The 20,098-nt window shown below is 37.8% G+C and overlaps 1 pseudogene; it reads right to left on the reverse strand.

Moving 5' to 3' along the window:
- Nucleotides 1–51: 51 nt before the first annotated feature.
- LOC110329265 lies at nt 52–18,574 on the reverse strand (annotated as a pseudogene).
- Between the last annotated feature and the right edge of the window lie 1,524 nt (nt 18,575–20,098).

A 20,098-nucleotide genomic window follows, 5' to 3' on the forward strand; every position in this document is an offset into this window, starting at 1 on the left:
TTTTTTTTTTTCATTTAAAAAAGTTTTATGTCACATAAAACAAGGCAACATTTACTCCTTCTGGTCTTCTGGCACTGGGTCTGTGGGCGGCTCCTCCACTGTAGCGCTGTTGCTCTCTCAGCCGATGTTACTGTCACTGGTCCCCTCCACCTCCATGCTGTCAGTCCCATCCTGTCCACTCTCCTTGTCCTCAGGAGTAGACGTGCCTTCTTCATCATTTTGCTGACTTTCTGCAAGGTGTGTCTCCTCTGTCTCCACCAGGATGTTCTCCTCATCCTTCTTCTCCTCGGCTTTGTTCGCTACTTGCTCTTCCTCAGGGGCGATGCTGCTCTGACTGCACTCCGCTTGCTCTGCTGCCTGCTCCTCATTCTCCTCCTGCCTTTTGTGGGCCTGTTCCTCTGCCAGTGCGATCTCAGCTGCAATCTTCTCCATGTCTACTTCCACCTCCAGACCACATAACCTTTTAAGTTCATTGTTGAAGGAGTCTGTGCTTTCCAGGAATTTCTTCTTCTTTTCCTGGTGTCGTTCTTCTATCTGAAGGAGCTCGGCTTCTAGTTTCCACTGATGAACCATCAAATACTGGACCTGTTGCTTGAGGACCTGAATTCTAGCTGTTGTGACAACCGACCGCACATCAGCTACCACACTCTCTCTGAGGATGTCACTGATGAGGCGGTAGTTTCTCTGGAAATGGGCAGTGACTGTATGCTTCATTGAAAAGCCATCATCATCATCATCATCATCTGGATCCTCAGCAGGCTGAATGCTCATGTAAGGTTCTCCTTTCTCCATGAGAGACTGTCTCTGTTAACTTTCTTCCTCTAATGCAGCATTTGCACGACTTTTTGCATTAATATAGGTAAGGCACGCTGAGGAATTATGGTAGGCTTTCACAGGCTCATTGTACTCTATCTTTTTTGCTTCGTATTTGTTTAAATATTCTTGCTTCTCTTCATCAGTGAGATCTCGCCACATGCCACCAATAATCTTGCCAATCTCCCAGAGCTTTAGGCCAGGATTGGAAGCCTTTACTTGGTCCCAGACCTTTGTGCTATACCTCATGTAGGGCATCGGCGACTTATCCGGTGGCTTTGGTACAGTAATGCTAGAGGACACCGTGAACCCGTTGTTGGTGCTCGGGTTCCCTCCCAGCCTGTAGTTGTAGGTGAGATGACTGTATAGATTGTATCCCACAAACCCTGGTGTGCTGGGCATTTGCGTTGCAGGAGATGGGGTGGGAAGTGGAGCATAAGATGGTCTTTCCGCTGGCCAAGAAGGCACCCGCAGCTCCGGCTTCACCCAGTATCTTATTTCTTAAAACATAGTGAAGCTTCAAAGAATGAAATTGTTTCATTTAACAAGTATCTATATACTGTTAAGTATATTTTACAGACATTTACTAGTTTTATCCTCAGTAATCTATGATGTAGGTTTGTAACTGTGAAATTTCAGGTGACTAATAGGGAAAACTTAAACACATTTGTTATACTTTTTCTTTGAAAGCGTATCACAAAACAAAAATGTCATGTGGCCAACTCTATCTGTTCCGTGATGGAAATCATGAGCCCAGGACAATCTAGCCCATACCTTCCACTCAGTCTGATTCTTCAGGAGGCAGTTGTGACAGTCAATGCCAAGATTCAATTAGAACCTCACAACAGGGGTTTGGCTAGCATATTCAAGTAGAAATGTTTACATCTAAGTGCAGTAAAATTAATGAAGATAAGTGAAATTTTTGAGTTCTTATAAGTGTTTCTATAGTTGAAATATTATCAGTTTCGTTATTAGTAATGTCAAGTATTTTATTTATAGCATTTTAACATATTGAAGGTAAATTTTCTTACTTTGGAAATAACACAATGTGTGATTCTACTTTTAAATTTTCCTTTACAGAGTGTTCCTTTTCATTAAAAAAAATGCTTTTTAGAGAAGTGCTTCTTCCTGAGAATAAAAAGGAATTGTGATCATTCTTTGTTGGTGCTGCTCTACAGCAGTGAGAATCTATTTCAAGGCTATCATGACTTGTTTTTATTTTATATTTACCTAATTTTTAAATGTGCAACAATACTTAGATATGGATTGCATTCTTTATGACTACTGAGTAGTACTTTATCAGATTCTCAAAAACACTTGTAAATACATAAAATAATTAGAGGATTATAATTGACCTAGCATGTAATATAATAAAATTCAAACTTGCTTACAGCATGTAGAAATTGCTAAGAAAAAAATGCAAATAGCAAAAGCAACTAGAGGAGAGTGCTAACAAGAATAGACTAATTTTAATTAGGAAATGTCAAATTTGAATGTAAATTGCAACAATTGTTTATGTTTCTCAAATCTCCTATGACAAATTGACTGACAGGAAATATGGCAACTCCGGAGCTTCTTATTATACAGGAACTCCAGCTGTCAGTAGATTTCTCAAAGAAGCCTGAGCAAAGAGTATTACTGTCTTTCCTAAACCATGAACAATAGAGACAGGCCTAAGATACCAACTCTCCACCCTGGCTGTACATTAGAATAATTGAGAGCCTTCTAAAGACAATCAACGTTTGAGTTCATTTCCCACAGTGTCCGGTTCGATGGGGCCTGGGCAATAGAAGACAAGGTGCAGAATGGCAAACACACCCTCAAAACATCTGCATAGGCGTTGGTCAACCAACAGCTGAGGTGACCCGGCTGTCCACTAAGGAGATGCTCATTGCTACCACAGAATTCTGTTTTTCTATGTGGCTTTTTCTGCCCTTAGACATCAAAAATCTAATGTTTCATAAAGTTTAAGTTTGGGTACTGTACTCAAACTGGGCTTTAGTCAACATACTTAAAATGTCTCATGAAATATGTTACATTAAACTTGTCAAAGCATGTAACTTTATATAATAAAAGGTGAATTTATTGATTAGAGATTAGCCACTGGTTTCTATTTTAGTAATAATTGAAATAAGTCACACTTAAAGTTTTGTGTAACTCAACTTGTCATTCTTCATTTAAAAGCTGAATCATATCAAAGGGGACATTTTGTTAATTTGTTAATATTGTGACATTGCTGATAGCCAACTGGACCTGCAGCAGTTTAGATTCCCAAACAAGTTCTATTCTTTTTACATGAAGATGGTTGAGACCAGAACTACCTTGGTTTGTCACTTTGTCTTTCTTTTAGTTCTCAAGCTTCCTCCTGTGATGTTTGCAAGCTTACTACTTTTCACAAACGTTGTTGAATTCTATTTATCTCCTCCATTTTAGCCCCACTCAACATGACACATTATGGAGAAGAAAAACAAAATAAAAGCTTGTAAGTTAGCAGCTAGGAAAAGCCTACCGATCTACTTATTGTGTCTAAAGTTGCTCCAAACTGGAGGCCAAGGAGATGGCTCAGAGATTCAGGCTGCACAGGCATGAGGACTTCAGTTCAGATCCCCAGAACTTATGTTTTGGGGTCCAGTTCATGTGTCTTTTACTCGAGGGGTGGGAGAAGGAGGATGAAAATAAGAGGATTCCTGAGGCTCACTGACCAGGTAAAGCCTAACCATGATGGTGAACTCTAGGCTCAAGGAAAAACATTGTCTTAACAAGCACTGTGAAGACTGACCTCTGTCCTCCACATGTACATGCACTGGTGCACCCCATCCCTCAATACACTTGCTGCACACATGAATATACCACACACATGCATGCATGTTATGAATTTAGAGCATTTAAAATAATTCATACAAAATCAAGCTTGAAATTCTGTTCTCTTTTCCCAAAGCCATAAGAAAACAGATCTGAAGCTACCTTCATGTATCTAAAATTCAGAATAAGCAAGTCTAGAGCTTTGCTACACAAAAATTTCTTGTGAGGCAGCACTCAACTCTTGGTTTAAAATGAACGTTTTACTATTACCTTTTGGGCAGTTTCCATTTGTCAGGATACAATTCTGACTGCTTGTGAGAAAACTCCAAGGAAAGAAGATGAGTCCTGTGACCTCAGTTTCTTCAAAACACAGAATGGGTCTTGGAACGCACTCTTTGTCTTCCTTCCAGGAGTTACAGGTAGGAGTAAGTTTGCTTCAGTGGCCGTTATTCATATGCCTCAAGGGAAAAACATGTTTCTGTCATCTGTGGCTTCACCTTACTCATGATTCTCCTTAACACTCACTGTATAGTATTAGTACTGTGGAGATCAAACATCAAATTTAACTGTGCAGATTATGAAATTCTAGCATGAGTTCCGTTCACAGGCTATCCAAATCTGCCTCAGGTAAATGAGTATTATTTGGAAGGTGTAGGACGGTGAACATTGTAGTGTAGGGATTGTTGATGGACACACTTTATCTTTTCCTGTCTTAGGAAACTATTCCTGCTTGTGCTTGAAAACCCTTTAATACCTTTACCAAGTATAGGTTCTTGCATAAGAAGAGCTGTGCTCCTTATGCTGTCCCACAATCACTGTCATTTGTAACTAGTCCCAATAGTAGGGTTCTATCTTTGTGCCACATAAGTTTAAATACTAAGTCTCACTCAGAATAAATAGCTTGTGTGCCAAGCACCTGAATCTTGACAATGCATGACAGAATGAATTCTATGGATATTGGACCATGGAGGATGTCATATAACATTAGCTTGGGACATAGTTACTGATATGGGAGCACTTACCAGAGAGTCAGGATTTAATACATTAGCGATATAGCTAAAAGGGATCATGACAGTTTTCTCATTGGGTAGAATGAAGGTTAGATTCAGTGATAGTCTATATATATTGAGTAAAAATGCCAGTGCTTCTTAGAATAATAGAAGCCTGTAGATATGGGGTTAGGGTATTAGGATGTATTTATCATGTGTGTCATGTGTGGCTCGTCACTCACTAACCACATCTCCTGCTCCAGTCCAGACACCCTATAGTAAGGTGAGCACCAGAATTCTTGAAGAATTATGTTCTGCCTGCCCTTTTTAGGCCAAATGACAACACTCATTCTTCCAAAGCAGACAGGCCCATTCACACACACAGCAGAGCCATAGTGTTAATTGAAACGTTTTGACCTACAGGGATATTTGATGACAGGCAATCCTTCTAAACCACCCATCTCAAGCACATAATTTAAATCTGTGCATGTATTCCAACAGTATGTGTTTGACTGTCTATTGCTTTTTTCTGATCTGAGAGATGAGTGGAACTTCGTTGTTCTAGATCATTAGGGCAAGCATAGTAAAGTATTGCTACTGGATAAGAAGATATATATTATTTCTTCTCAGTTCTGGGAAATACAAGTTCAAAATCAAAGTGTAAGAGGGTTGGTTTCTTCTGAAGTTCCTCTCTTTAGCTTATATAGGCCCATCTCTCCCTCTTCCTTCATACAAACATTTCACCTCTGTGGGACTGCTTTATTTTCATCTTACAAGGACTGGATTATACTGGATTAAGGCTCATGTATGGTCGTAATCACCTTTTTAAAAAACCCTATTTTTAAAATACAGTGTTGTGAAGTAATTGGACTTCATATATGAGTTTGTGGTGGCACAAGTCTGTAATATTCACACTGATTTAGGAGAAGTTGATAATGGTTTTATCAAATGAGGAAAGACTTGGGAAAAACTAGAATTGGAGGATAAGGGAGAGGTGTATGTATGCCAATTTCATAGTAACAAGGTGTAGTGATAGTATGCCCCTCATAAATGTTCATGGAAAATTGTTTGGTGCAGGCATGTTGAGTAATTGGGTGGGGAAGCACATACACTCCTTGTGTGGATGTCAGAAGACCTCGTCCCTCAGTTACTGCAGTTAAAAAGGGCCATGAGAGCAGAGAAACAAGCTCTTAATGAGCTTAACAACTTCCTTATTTAGAGGTTGAGCTGGTAGCCACCACTATTGCTTCATGTGGCAACATGAGATAACAATCGGACCCTATGGAGAACCAGCAAGCCTTGCTCTATTGGCAAATGGCTGAATACTTCTACCATGGATAGGGTAGTGCTTAGTACTCACTGGATTAGGAAATATGTTCTAGAAATAAAATGACTTCCCTTGCTAACACCAGTGTTCTTCATTTCATTGGTTGCTTTCGATATGATCATTCTATTCTGTTTGTTTCACTTTTTAAGATTTATTTATTTTATTCTAAGTGTATGAGTGCTTTGTCTGCATGAATGTGCATACCAGTACTTGAGAGGGTGAGAAGAGGGCATCATATTCTCTTGAGAACTGGAGTAATGGGGTGTTTGAGAACTACCATGTGGGTACTCAGAATTGAACCCAGGTCCTCTACAAGAGCAACAAAGTGCTCAACCATAGAGCCATCTCTCCAGCTCCTATACATTTCAGCCTATGCAAATGAATGTCTGAGATATGCTTATGCCCAGAAATTCAATGGTCTTTTCATGTATGCTATTATCTAGAAATAACTAGCTTCCTAAAAACTCAGCTCGGGCCTGCCAAGGTGGTACATGCTACTAACCACAGCACTTGGGAGGCAGAGGCAAGCGCATCTCTGTGAGTTTAAGGTCAGACGTGTCTCATAGTGAGTATAAAGCCAGCCAGGGTTACATAGTAAGAGTCTCATCTCAAAAACAAACAAACAAACAAACAAACAAACAAACAAACAAAAAACCCAGTGAAAACAAAAGCCAAACAGCAAAAACAACAACCAAGCCATCTCAGAACTCAATAACAACAAATACCCTGTCGGGATGACATTTTACTTGGGAGGATGCAGTACATACTCTCACTCAGAGATCAAAACAAGACGCTTTATGTCGTGTAACAAATTACATAATCTCCAGAGGCAGAGGAGTGGATCTTTTTTTTTTAAAAAAATAAGGATTTTTATTAATTTTTGAGGCTTTCATACACTATATTGTGATCATATTTACTTCCTGTTCTCCCCCACCACCCCATCTCCCAAATCCACAATCCACCCCGTTCTTTACCCCTTTGGATTTTCTGTTTTCTCTCTCTCCATGCACTCATGTCTGGGTCCATCCAGGCATTCGTGGTCAACCTACCTGGAGCCACACTCTTCCTCTCTCAGAAGCTACCACATGTGCACAGCTCCTCAGTTACAGGCAGAAACTCACGAGACCCTCCCCATTCTGGGCTAGAATGCTGACTGACTTCTTGTATAGGTCTTGTGCAGGCAGCCACAGCTGCTCCAAGTTTATGAATGCACTAGAGCCTATCATTTTTAGTCACTCTGGTGACTGTGTAGTCATATCTCATTGTGACTTCCACTTGCATTTCTTTAATGATGAATGAGACCATGAGCACAATCAAGCTAATGATACATTTTTCACTTCAGAAAATTTCCTTTGTGTGTGCTTCTTTTCCACTGATACCTTTTCTTTGGGAAAGTGATTATTAAAACCTTTTGCTTATTCTCTTAAGAGTTAGATTGTTTTTATTGTGAATGGATTTTGAATTATATATTCTGAATTCAAATTCTTAGCCAGGGTTATTATTTTTTCCTAGCTTCTAGCTTTTTTTTTTTTAATCATCATTTCAACCATAGCTTAGTGTTTGTTTACATTTAGTTATTTGTACTTTCACTGTGGGTGTGTATGTACATCATGTGGGTGCAGTACTTGTGGAGGCCAGAAGAGGGTGTTTTATCTGCTGAAATGGGAGTTATAGAAGGTTGTAAGCCATGATGTGGATACTGAAAGCCAAACCTTGGCCTTCTGCAAGAGCAACAACTACTCTTGACCTCTGTGTCTTCTCTCCAGCCCCTCAAGCATAACTAATCTTTTGAAGAATGAAATCAAACTATGGAGAAACCTAGATCATCGACTTTTTCCATTAGTGGACTGTGATTTTTGTACATGAAATATATTATGTAACTCAATGTTACTAGAATAGTTCGTAAACATTTTTATAGCTTTAATTTGATATTTAGGTCTGTGTATGCTTGATTTTCTTTTAAAATTTTTATGAGGTATAAAGTATGAATCAAAGTTTAATTTTTTTTTGTATTTAGGAATCAATATTCCCAGCACTCTTTCTTAATATGTAACACGTCTTCATATTGAATTTTACCTTTCAAAATAAATGACATGTTTTCTGTTTGTTGATGGAACAACCTGATCGCCTCTTGAATTATGATCTGAATATCTAAAACTTGTTAATATTCTTGCCTAGACATTCACAGCTTATTGAACAAATAGTGCCTAAATGGGATTATCAAAACAAACACATTAGTAATAATATTAATTTTGTAGAAATAAATGAAATTTTGCTTACTCAACATCAGAAGATGAAATATTTTAGAAGAAAATAAAGTTTTACTCATTCAATATTCTTTTATAGTAAATATTTCATTCTAAGTACATTCAAGAGTATGAATTAGATTTTTTGAGAGTGGAGCTGCTTAATATTATACTAAGTAATATATATATAAACATATTATTATATTTTATATACTATATGCTTTTATATTAAATATAAAATTAATTGCTATAAACTTGTGCTCTTTTTAAAAGAGTCTTATTATTTTAGTACATGTGCATGATTTTTGCCTGCATATATTTGTATGTGCACTCAATGTGTGTGTGGTCCCTAAAGGAGCCAGAAGAGGCCATTAGATCTCCTACAAATTGTGAACCACCATGTTCGTGTTGGGAACCAAATCTGGGTCCTCAGTCTCTGAAAGAGCAGTGTGTGCTCTTAGTCACTGAATCATCTATCCAACCCCAATTTGTGTCCTTATAAGTAGTTGTAGGTATAGAGGCTAGAGTGATAGATACATTAGACTGGATAAAAATAAACAGGAATATGACAAATATATTTGTGAAGAAACCTAAACTCAAAAAAGCTGCATGAGGGAAAGGAAGCCCTTGATAGAATGTTTTATACTTTCACAGAGTTATTTATTTCATTGATTTTTCTTTTCAACTATTCTTAGTCTATGACACAGATGGAAAAGGTGAAAAAGGGAAATCTGAAAGGTTTGGAATCCCTCGATGGTATTTTTGTATTTTGATGTATTTTTGTTTTGTCTTGATTACTACTTTGATTGTATAGGTTGTGTGCATATATGCCTCTGCACCTCATGTGAACAGGGCATCAGAGTCCAGGCAAGGGTATGGAATTCCCTGGACTGGTGTTATGGATGGTTGTGAGATCTCGTGAGCATGTTGGAAATGGAAGCTGGTTCTCTGGAAAAACAGTCAATGCTTTTCACTATTGAGGCATCTCTCTAGCTCTAGTCTATAATTGTGTTTTCTTTTTTCCAAAGATTTATTTATTTATTTCATGTATGTGAGTACACTGTCACTGTCTTCAGACACACCAGAAGAGGGCATCGGATCCCCATTACAAATGGTTGTGAGCCACCATGTGGTTGCTGGGAATTGGACTTAGGACCTCTGGAAGAGCAGTCGGTGATCTTAACCGCTGAGCCGTCTTTCCAGCCCTATTCTGTAATTTCTTGTCTCGAGTTTCAATCTTAAAAATTGATCTTGTCTTTATATTGTGAATGTAGAGATAATAACTTGTGAAATTTTCTGCTTCTAAACTACTCTAGTCTTTGCATTCTGCCTTTGAGTAATTTCCATGTTAGAACACATGAATTAATGATTACACACTTAGTCATGAGAATTGAGTAATCCCATGTTAGAGCATATGAGTTAATGATTCTACACTTAGTTATGAGAAACAACAAACCAATAGTTCAAAGATGCAAACACTCAGCTATTCTAAGTTCTGAACATATATGAAATAGCCAATTGAGCTGTTTTCTCTGGCAATATTTGTTTGCAGTCTTAAGCCAAGGGGAGAAAAAGCTATTAAAATGGACTTGCTTTTTTAAAAAAAATTTATTGATTATTTTGTTTATTTACTTTTCAATCGTTATTCCCCTTCCCAGTTTCCTCTCTGAACCCCCCACCCCACCCCCTAATATGTACTTTCTAATGATACTTCAGAGAACCAAGATAGATGTGCAATGCTGAGAGTGACTACCAAACCACATTTTAGACCAATGACTCAAGGAGGTGTTGGCTAACAGACTACTCAGAACTAGAAACTATGTTAAAGGTTTTGTCTGTTAGTCTTTCTCCAGGCCATAACATATAAAACTAACATTTTGGTTTTGCTTCTGCCCAAGGAAGGCAGAATGTTGCATTAACCTTACTCCGCATTCCACAGAATATTTTTTAAAACAGAAAAAATATCACAAGGCAAAACTGATCGAGGCTCTGAAAAGATCAGAAGAGTGCTATTATTTCTTTTTAAAAATAAGCAGATGGTGAAAACTTCACCTACAAAGTCATTCTGAGTTCAGTGTTGTAGACAGGGATTTCTATAATAAAAAAATAAGACTGACCTGCAGCTCACTGTAGTTTTGAATCCAAGTGTTTCTTTCTTTTTTAATATTGTAACTTGAAACTTTATCTACTTTTCTATAATTTAACATCTTAATTTTAAGTAAAACACTTCATTCTAGAATAATTTTAATTTAGACAGTTGAATAATTCAATATATTTTATTTATATATTCTTTTATAACATCTGGAACATACTGTGAATTATATGAGATATTTTTTCAAAATTATAAAATACCTACATTTTATTACTTTTCTCATTAACTTTGCTCATATAATCATGAAACAAATGAATTAACAGCTCATAATGAAACAATAGGAATCAAAACATCAGCTCTAAAAACTACTAGAGAGTTCATTTCCAAATCCTTTTATCTGTCTAAGGAGCAGACAAACATGCTGTGAGGAAAAAAAAGTTTATTATTGACATAGATGTACCACGGATTGTGCCACTTAAGCAGGGTCACAAGATCTTGTCCTTAAAATACATATAGTTTCCATAGTCACCAGCAGGGTTGGCCAGTTGTCAATGCGGAAAATTGCAGTAGCCTATCACACAAAGAGAATGGCAAAAAGGAAAAGAGTTGAGCTGAAGTTGACACGAATAATTTCAATGTACAGTCTCATTTAATTCTCAGGATTATATCCAAACAATGACACAGTTTATCCTTTTCCACAGAGTTGGAACATGGTCACATTGATGTAGGCATGTATGATATCCAGATGACGTCGTCCCCGCTCCACGGAGCTACCTCTTAGGCTTGTATGGGCTAATAGTCACTAACTACATGGAAAGTAGTTTTGTTCAAATCGAATTTTAACACACGGAATGCATTGAGTATGCAGAGAAAGCTACATATCTTTTAAAATCCATTTAAATTAGTCTGTTAGTTAGCTTAGGTTGGCATCCAGGGTAATGCATTTCATTATGACGTTTTCACAGGGAAGAGGCAGTGCGCTTTGCTGTGACTTGTTCTGGTGTATGCTACTGCACTGTGTCCCACTCTGCCTATTTCTCTTCTTTCGTCCAGGACAGTTCCTGCTTCTGCTTTCTTTGCACATGATTCCACCATCATCTCTTTCTCCCCCCTTAGGACATTCTGTCCACTCTCTTAACACTCTTTCTAGTTTTACACATACCTTTGTAAAAACACATAGATCTGCAATTTAAAATTTGCATTCTGTTTACACAAGAAGATGTGGTATTTGTCTTTCTGAATCTGGTTTATTTTACTTAACACGATAAAACCCACTTCCCTCCATTCTTCTGTGGCTGTAATGATTACATTTTATTATGGCTGTATAAAATTCCATTGTTTATATGTATCGCTCTCGGGTTCGAGGATTCTAGACTCAGGCGGCCCTCTGCAGCTATGGGTGCCTGGGATTTGAACTCAGGTCCTCATGTTTGTGTGGTGGTCACACAAACTTGAATTGATGAATCCATTCCTCAAACCTTTGTGATTATTTTTAATGCATCTCATAACAACACAGAGGTTTTCAATGGTTCTTAATATGTCAAATTAGTTTAAAATTCATCATTGATACCAAACCCACAGTTCACATCTTTTCCATAAAGTGGGGTACTATTTTTAACCTATACACATCTTTCTATATATATTAATAATTTCCAGGATATAAGTAATACACAATGTAATATAGATGATTTATATAAGGAATGTTTGTATTTTTCAATGATTAAAGATAGTGTTAAGTGAACAGTGCAGTGGACTGGCAGTTATAAATTATATCCACTCAGGTCAATTTAGTGCAAACAATATTGGAAGAGTCCAGAAGAGTAGAACACAACCTCTTTGGCGTTATGACACCATCTTTGTGATAACAGTCAGGATTCAATAGCATATGCTGTAGTGTTTGGTTTGGTTTTGGTTTTTGAACATGAAATAAAATTCCTTTGGCATATTGGGAATTTCATAATAATCATCTCAGTTTGGAGGGTGTTGAAGAGTTCAAAAATAAGGGATCAGAATGGGTAACTTAGGGCTACACTGGCAGTTATAAGCAGTTGTTTCTTGATGGTGCATTCTGGATATAACAATCCTAACATTTCTGCTTGTGAATTAAGGTCCGTGAGGCTATGACTTTCAACATAATTGTGGAGACACTTTCATGAATATGTTCTCAAAGGTTGCCCCATAGGTGAAGGTAGATGCCTCCACATTTTCAGAAACACGCAAACGTATTTGTCAGTATCCACAAGTAGTTTTTTTGTTACAAGAAAAAAATCTTTTCCTCAGTACTACTTTAAACTACTTCTATTGCATTTACAAATAATTTTACAAAATTAGGCTTCTGACAGATGCTTACTGATAATTTTTTAACTTGGTGGAACAAAGAAAGTGCAATATATGATACAGACAACTGATCATGTCTGATTTATTTTCTAAAACTTGTTTTCTTTCCTTGAGAGGACTTCAGGTTACAGTTTTTCAATTGATACTGAAGACCAGATGATAAATACAGATCACTCAAGTCGTATTAGATTATGTTTTGAATTAATCTCATGACTTGGTCCAAATGGAAGTACTAATTTTCCAATTTATACTTTAAGTATAAATTGTTTATTATTGTACTTTAAGTATTTTTAATTTGTTTCCCCATAGAAACAATTTTAGACCTTTATATTTGCTACTCATGTTTAAAAAAAATAACTTCGCACTTCTTCATGGCATTGAACTAAATAAGATCTGTAATTAAAATCAAAGTCAAACATGTCTTTGGAAGAGTGTATTTATTTTCCTAAAACAAATAGTACTGAAATACTGACATACTTGCTCCTTAAGATAGGACCCCGGTTCTCCCAACCTGATCTTCAGTGACTCAGTGGACTTTCAGGAGACAGGTGGGCGCTGGCATTTTATGTGAAGGGTAAATTAACACGATCTAAACAGAGAGCAGTGTGCTGAGATAGCGGCCAGGTCTTCAGCACGAAGAAGCAGCAAGGAAAATATGAAATGCATAAAGATTCTGCACAGCAGGTTTAGAGCTTTGATAAAATATAAAATGTCTTTAACCTCTTTGCTGTTCTTGCAAATGCCTGCATTTCAAAAAATTTTATTATTCTGGGGCTAACGTATTTTAAACCTCAATAACCGAATGTTTCCTTTGGGATCCCTTCAGGCAAACTATATATTGATTTTCTCAGAATGCACTGTATTTTTCATTAGTACCAAGGTTTGGTGGGTATCTAGTCATTTGTTCACCAAATTCCTCTGAAAATTAAAATGGACCACTCTATTTTGGCTGGAAAACCTTCGGAGCATGGGTATGTCTTTCCTCTGACTATGCAACACTACCCGAACATGCTATTGGACATTCATCTTGCCCAGAGCATGTGATACCAAACTGTGATTTTTAACTTGGTCCACCATTTCCCTCTAAACAAACCTTCATTTGAATCACCTAGGAATGTTAGGTCATTAAAAACCACCATACTGCCTCTGTTCCGTATTTACTGTTTTCATGTGTTAGAAGATGACGGGCTCTCACAGGTGGAAGTAAATTACTTAAGTGATTTTGTGTGATTCCAATATCCTTCTTCATGAAACACTTCCAGTTGAGAAGAACTCCACTTGCCCCTCCAGTGTGCACTGACCAGCAGGTACATGAAGCCTTGTCATCCAAAAATCTTACCTCTTATTTTGTCTTTTATCTCTTGATACAAACATATCAGCCATCCTCCTCCTCCCCCAACAAAACGGTTTAATATTTAAATCATCAGCATGGACTTGCTACTCCTAATTTATTGTCATAACCTTCTGTGGTGAGTGTATAGCAGTTTATCAATGTTATAAACAAGAAGCTGCTGAAGTTGCATGCAGTGATTTCATTGTTTTTTAAATTTAAATTTATTTTAATTCATTTTTACACTCCATATTCCATTCCCCGCCCACCCATCCACCCTCAGACTGCTCCACATCTCACACCTACTCCCCAGCCCACCCCGTCTCCACATGGAGCTCCCACGTCCCACCCTACCTTACAAATTTCGTTGTTAATTCAATGATTTGAGAGGAGTCTGGGTTCGTCGGAAATGTCAAACATCTGTTATGATGGTGTTGTGGCTTGACTAGGAATAACCCTCAAATGTTTGAATGTTTGGTCACTGGGGATTGGTGCTACCTGACAGGGATTAGTAGATGTGGCCTTGTTGGAGGAATTGTCACTGGGGGAGTGGGCTTTGGGTGTTTTCAAATGCTCAAGCTAGGCCTAGTGGTAAATCTCTTCTTGCTGCCTATCAATCTGGATATAAAACTCTCAGCTACCTCTCCAGCGCCATGTCTATATGCATGCAGCCATGCTTACTGCCTTGAGGATAGTGGGCTACATCTCTGAAACTGATAGCCAGCCTCAATTAAATGCTTTCCTTTGTAAGGTCATGGTGTGGCTTCGGCAATAGAACCCTGACTAAAACAGATGGAATACTAATCTAAAGGACTGAGAAGGGAGTCATTGCAAACACAAACTATGCCATGTTTCCTGTTGTGCCTCAAGTGTTTTGAATTCCTTCCTCGAGTAGAGAACTATTCTAGGAATGGAAGAGTCCAAAGGGAACGCTTCCAGAAGCACACTGAACTACAGAATGTACGTCTACTTAAGAAAGACGGTGTGGGTAGTTCAAACAAATGGAACTGATAAAATGAGTGTGAATTAAGGCAATTGATAAAGGCTGAAAAGACAATAAAGCCGACAGCTATAAAGGAAGGGTTGTAACTCAGGTGTAGGAGTATGGAGAATTACTTACAGTTGGTTGATGACTTCACTATAGAGGTGAGATTTGACATAGTCCTTTAAGAGCAAGGACCTTGGTATGTGTTGGGACTGAGAGGAAGAAAGGTTGGCAGAGGACAAAGAGCAAGTTGTCATCACCACTGCAACACAAGAAACTTTTCCTTAAATTAAACAAATTTGTAAGATAAATGTGTGACCTCAGGATTCAGAGTATAGAACTTTGGGTCAGGATCAGCTTAACTCATGATGTAACATTATATATGATTTGGGATAAAATATTCTTTAAAAATCCACGCCAGAAAGAAATAACAGAAAAAGTTAATTTAATGAAGTATTGAGAACTTTTGTGTATTCGATTCTGAGTTAGGGAGATGAATAAGGCATACTCCTAACAAGATTAAACCATATAATTTATCTTTGCCAGGCAAATTGTGGGTTAAAATTATTTTATATGGAGCTGGGCAGTGGTGGCGCATGCCTTTAATCCCAGCATTTGGTAGGCAGAGGCAGGCAGATTTCCGAGTTCAAGGTCAGCCTGGTCTACAGAGTGAGTTCCAGGACAGCCAGGGTTACACAGAGAAACCCTGCCTCGAAAAAAAAATTATTTTATATAAGATGTGTGAAAAATATCATCTAATATCAAAAATGGTCGTCCCATCTGAAACTACACTTTCATGGCTTGTTTTCAGTAACTTCTTTTCTAGTAAGATTAAAATCAAGTTTGTATTGAAAGATTTTAAGTTTTACATAATGGATGCTTATCAAGATTCAGTTCATTAGTTTTATTAACACTTTCTTTTTCCCCTTTATGGAAAACAGATTCTGTTTCCAGTTCTTCTACTCACCCCAGTTCTTCCCCAAGCCCCTCTTCTTCAAACCCACTCACTTGCTGTCTTTTATTGGAAAATAAACAAATTGGCTTGAGGGATAAAAATAAAATCAAGTAAAACAAAAACCAAACACATTAGAACAGAATAAAACAAGCAACCAGAAAGAAAAGAGCCCAAGAAAAGGCACAAGAAATAGATACAGACTCAGAGATGCACTTGTTCGCACACTCAGGAATCCCATAAAAACACTAAAACTGGAAACCACCAAGGACCAAGGGTAAAAAGAGAGAAAAAATACCCATAAAATATATAAAGTAAAGCAAAAGTAAAAATTAAAACTTAAACAAACAAACAAGCTAACAAATTCTTGACATGACAAGGAACCTCCAAAGATTCCTTCCACTTCATTTCCTGTTAGCCATCTACCTCTGAGCATAGCGCCTGCACAATAGTTTATTTACTCAGTAAGACTTTACTGGAGAGAATTAAGTTTTCACTTGCAAGTTATTTTCTTTTGGAAATAGCTTCCGTTAGGGATGGGAGCATATGTCCACTTCTTATAGATCTAGTACCCCATCTGGTATAGACAGGTACAGGCCCTGTGCATGCTGCCTCAGTCACTTTGACTTCACATGTCCTTGGGTGCTGTTGATTTAAAGGTCCTTTCTTGATTCCGTGGTGTCCCCCATCCCCTCTGGCTCTTACCTTTTATCCTTCCTCTTCTACATGGTTCCCTAAACCCTAAGGGGAGAGATTTAACGGAGATATCCCATTTAGGGCTATATATTTCAAGGCCTCTCACTTTCTAAGTAATGTTTGGCCTGCGTGTCTCTGAATTTGTTTCCATCTGATGAAGGACGAAGCATCTGCTATGATAACTGAGAAAGGTACTAGTCTATGAGTATAGCAGGAAGTCATTAGAGACATTTTATTACTACTTAAAAAAAATAGTATTTGATTTTCTTATAGGTCCCTGGCTATGGGAAATCGAGTCACAGTTTCTTGGTTACCCCATGCAGTGCTGGGAATGGGTTCCATTTTTTGGCATGGACCTTCAATCAAATCAGATGTTGGTTAGTTACTTCCACAGTCTTTGTGCCACCATTGCATTAGCATATTTAGAGATAGGATGCCATTGTAAATCAAAGGGTTTATAACTGAGTTGGTGTTTGTTTCTGTTGTGATGCTATGTAGAGTACTTTTATTTACCAAAGATTCAAGCACATAGACATAAAGGCTCTATGTAGGCACTAACATGACTTCTTCATTTCCAGTGAGGAAGTTGTCTTCAGTAACAGTGGCCTTGCTATTTATTAGTTTGTGAAGACGTTGTCGTCTTGGCAACAACCTAGGTTGTTTGGGGGGTTTATGGTCAACAACTCAATTAAATGTAATCCAATCCCAGTATTTAAAGCTTCATTTGGTGACCAGAGATGGTTGGGGCTCTGTCTTCTCCATTATTTGGCAATTTCATTTAAATCACCTTCAAATATGTGTATATTTTAATAAAATTCTACTGTATTAGGTTTCTATATCACCCCTCAAATGACCCTTAAGTTAGTTGTTTCTCCCTGCAATCCCCCTTTCTCCCTTCTTCTCTCCCTCTCCCAACTTGATCCTCACCCAAGTTTATCCATAACAATATATTCCATTTTTCCTTCCGTAGGGAGATCTAGCTGTGCCCCCTACACCTTACTTTATACCCATCTTCTTAGGTTCTATGCATTGTAGCTTGGCTATTAATGATTCACGTCTAATGTTCATGTATAAGTGAAAACATACCATGTTTGTCCCCCTGGATCTTAGTTACCTCACTCAGGATGACATTTTCTAGTTCCATCCACTTACTTGTGAATTTCACGATTTCATTTTATAAGTGGTCAATTAATAGTCCATTGTGTGAATATAACATTTTTCTCTGTCCATTCATCTGTTGAGGGGCATCCAGGTTGTTTCTAATTGCCAGCTATTATGAATAGAGCAGCAATGAGCATGGTTTCTGTGGTGTCTCTGTGGTGTGGTGAAACAGCCTTTGGGCACATGCTCAAGGCCAAACCATTAAGACTGATGAAAATCAATCTTAGACAAGACAAGCAAGAAGCAGAGTCCAGCTGAGGTGCCTGGAAGAGGTACAGAGCAGTTGAGCTACCTGGAAAGGACCATCTCCAACCCTTTGAGCTGCCTGAGGCTGTGTGGTGTGCTGCCGCTTTTCCAGTTTTTGTGAGGTGTCAGTTTTTGTGAGGTGTCATCCATGCCTAGAGTGATTTCGGTGATACTGCTATCTTTGAGTTACTTCTATACCTGCATGTAAACCTTCACCCATATTCCTTCAAGTAAAGCCAATAAAGGTCAGTGGTTCACCAAGTTGGACCTTGGTGGTATCTGTACTTTAGTTTGTCATAGTTTCCTATCTGGGGAGAATATACATCTGTGTTGTGTATTCCCAGAAAAAGTCTTGTTACACAACACCATACACTCAGTACCTCACACACTTAGAGCTTCCTCCACTCTCAACATGGCTTGATATAGAAGTCTCATTTAGGGCTCAGTACTCCAATGTCACTCATTCTTCCTATCATTTGCTACCCACTGCAGGAGCAGCAGCAGCAGCAGCAATAACAACAACCACTTCTCCTTCTAAGGCTGAGAGTAGCACTAATCTGTGGCTATAAACATAAGCACGTAGAAGCACAGCAATCATCGCAAGTTCATCCTTGAGCCTATAACCTTAAGCCATGGATGTTTGAATAGTTTACATGGTCAGTCCTAAGTTCCCTCTTATGCAGTGTGCCTGAAATACAACAAGAAAGCAGGTAATAATCCCTGTAATAGTGATACCACGATTGCCTTACAGATTATGTGTACATCTGCAGATAGTATTTTGCTTCCAAATATCTTCTCTCTTAAATCTCTCACCTTTGTAAGGATATGAAAAGGCCATGCTCATTCTTAGGATGAATAGGATGTTGCTAAACCACAGACAGACATTGATTAAATATCTTTCCTCTTCATTTAAAAAAGTGACAAGAGATTAAGAAAACTGTGGATAATTTTTGTAAAGAGCTAGTTTTCAGAATGATTGTGGCTTTTCAGTACAGTAATGCTACTTCTACTTGAAGGTCTCTGTGCTTTGGTGGACATATCATGCACAATGCTCTTCTGGGTACCATTGGAGAGGTTTAGTTCTCTGGTTCTTCCTTGGTCTAGTATGATCTTGAAAATTAAATGTGTATTATTTATTGAATAAGCACTGGCCCATTGTCTACAAAGTAAGTGTCAAGTAGTGTCCTAGGTCCCAGTGACTACAGTGAGCAGAATGAATCTGCTTGTCAGCCTCATGAAGCTTTCAGTCTTAACGATGACCTGAGAACATGAAAAGTTTAGATAGCTCTGGTGGCTACAACGAATCTGGCATTGAAAGGAACAATAATAAAATATGGTTACTGGTGATTTTTAGAGTTGGAGGTTGAACTTTTTCAAGAAAAGTAAGCAGGGAGTGGTTCAGTTAGACCCTGTGTTTAGCTTTGGCAAAGATACTTAGAGATCATCTGCTTGGCTCCACATTGTAAATATGAGCATAACAAAGTGTATCTCAAAGCTATGTGTCACATGGCTACTTTGTGGCTCACTCACTATTTCTAAATAGTACTTAGGATAAATATGTTTATTTAATTTTATTTGTGTGCTATTTGAAATATAATCTTTTATTAATTCTTTGGGAATCTCATTCATGCATACAGCATTTGACAGCAAGTCTTGGCTTTCCTGAGTTCAACAGTTTTCCAGTTCCACCATCTCGTCTATCTCAGGACAGAAGTATTTGGCAGAACTTTTTGGTCTTTAAAAAAAAAAGAAATGTTAGTTTTCACAGATATACAGAAACATTGTGAGGTTAATGCAGTTCCCACCCATAGCTGCTCTCTCTAGTGTTAACTTTATGCTGGTACTACATGTTGATCAGTAGTAGTATTGATATATTTGTTTTTAGTTTTGAGGACTTAGTTTTGATAAATGTTGGTTGCATATCTTGTTGCATGTCTTGTTGCATATTTTTTTGTGTCTTATGACTGGGATTGTTTTGACATTTCTCTTGTCATTAGCACATAGTTAGGAGTCTTGAAAAGGAATTGGGTGAAAATACACTTTTTCACCAGCCATCATATGAGAAAAAAACATTATTGAGCAAAATCTGTTGATGTTACTTTATTCTTGATGACTTAGATGG

The sequence above is a fragment of the Mus pahari genome, chromosome 11 (genome assembly GCF_900095145.1).
Source record: "Mus pahari chromosome 11, PAHARI_EIJ_v1.1, whole genome shotgun sequence".
Taxonomy (NCBI): Eukaryota; Metazoa; Chordata; class Mammalia; order Rodentia; family Muridae; genus Mus; species Mus pahari.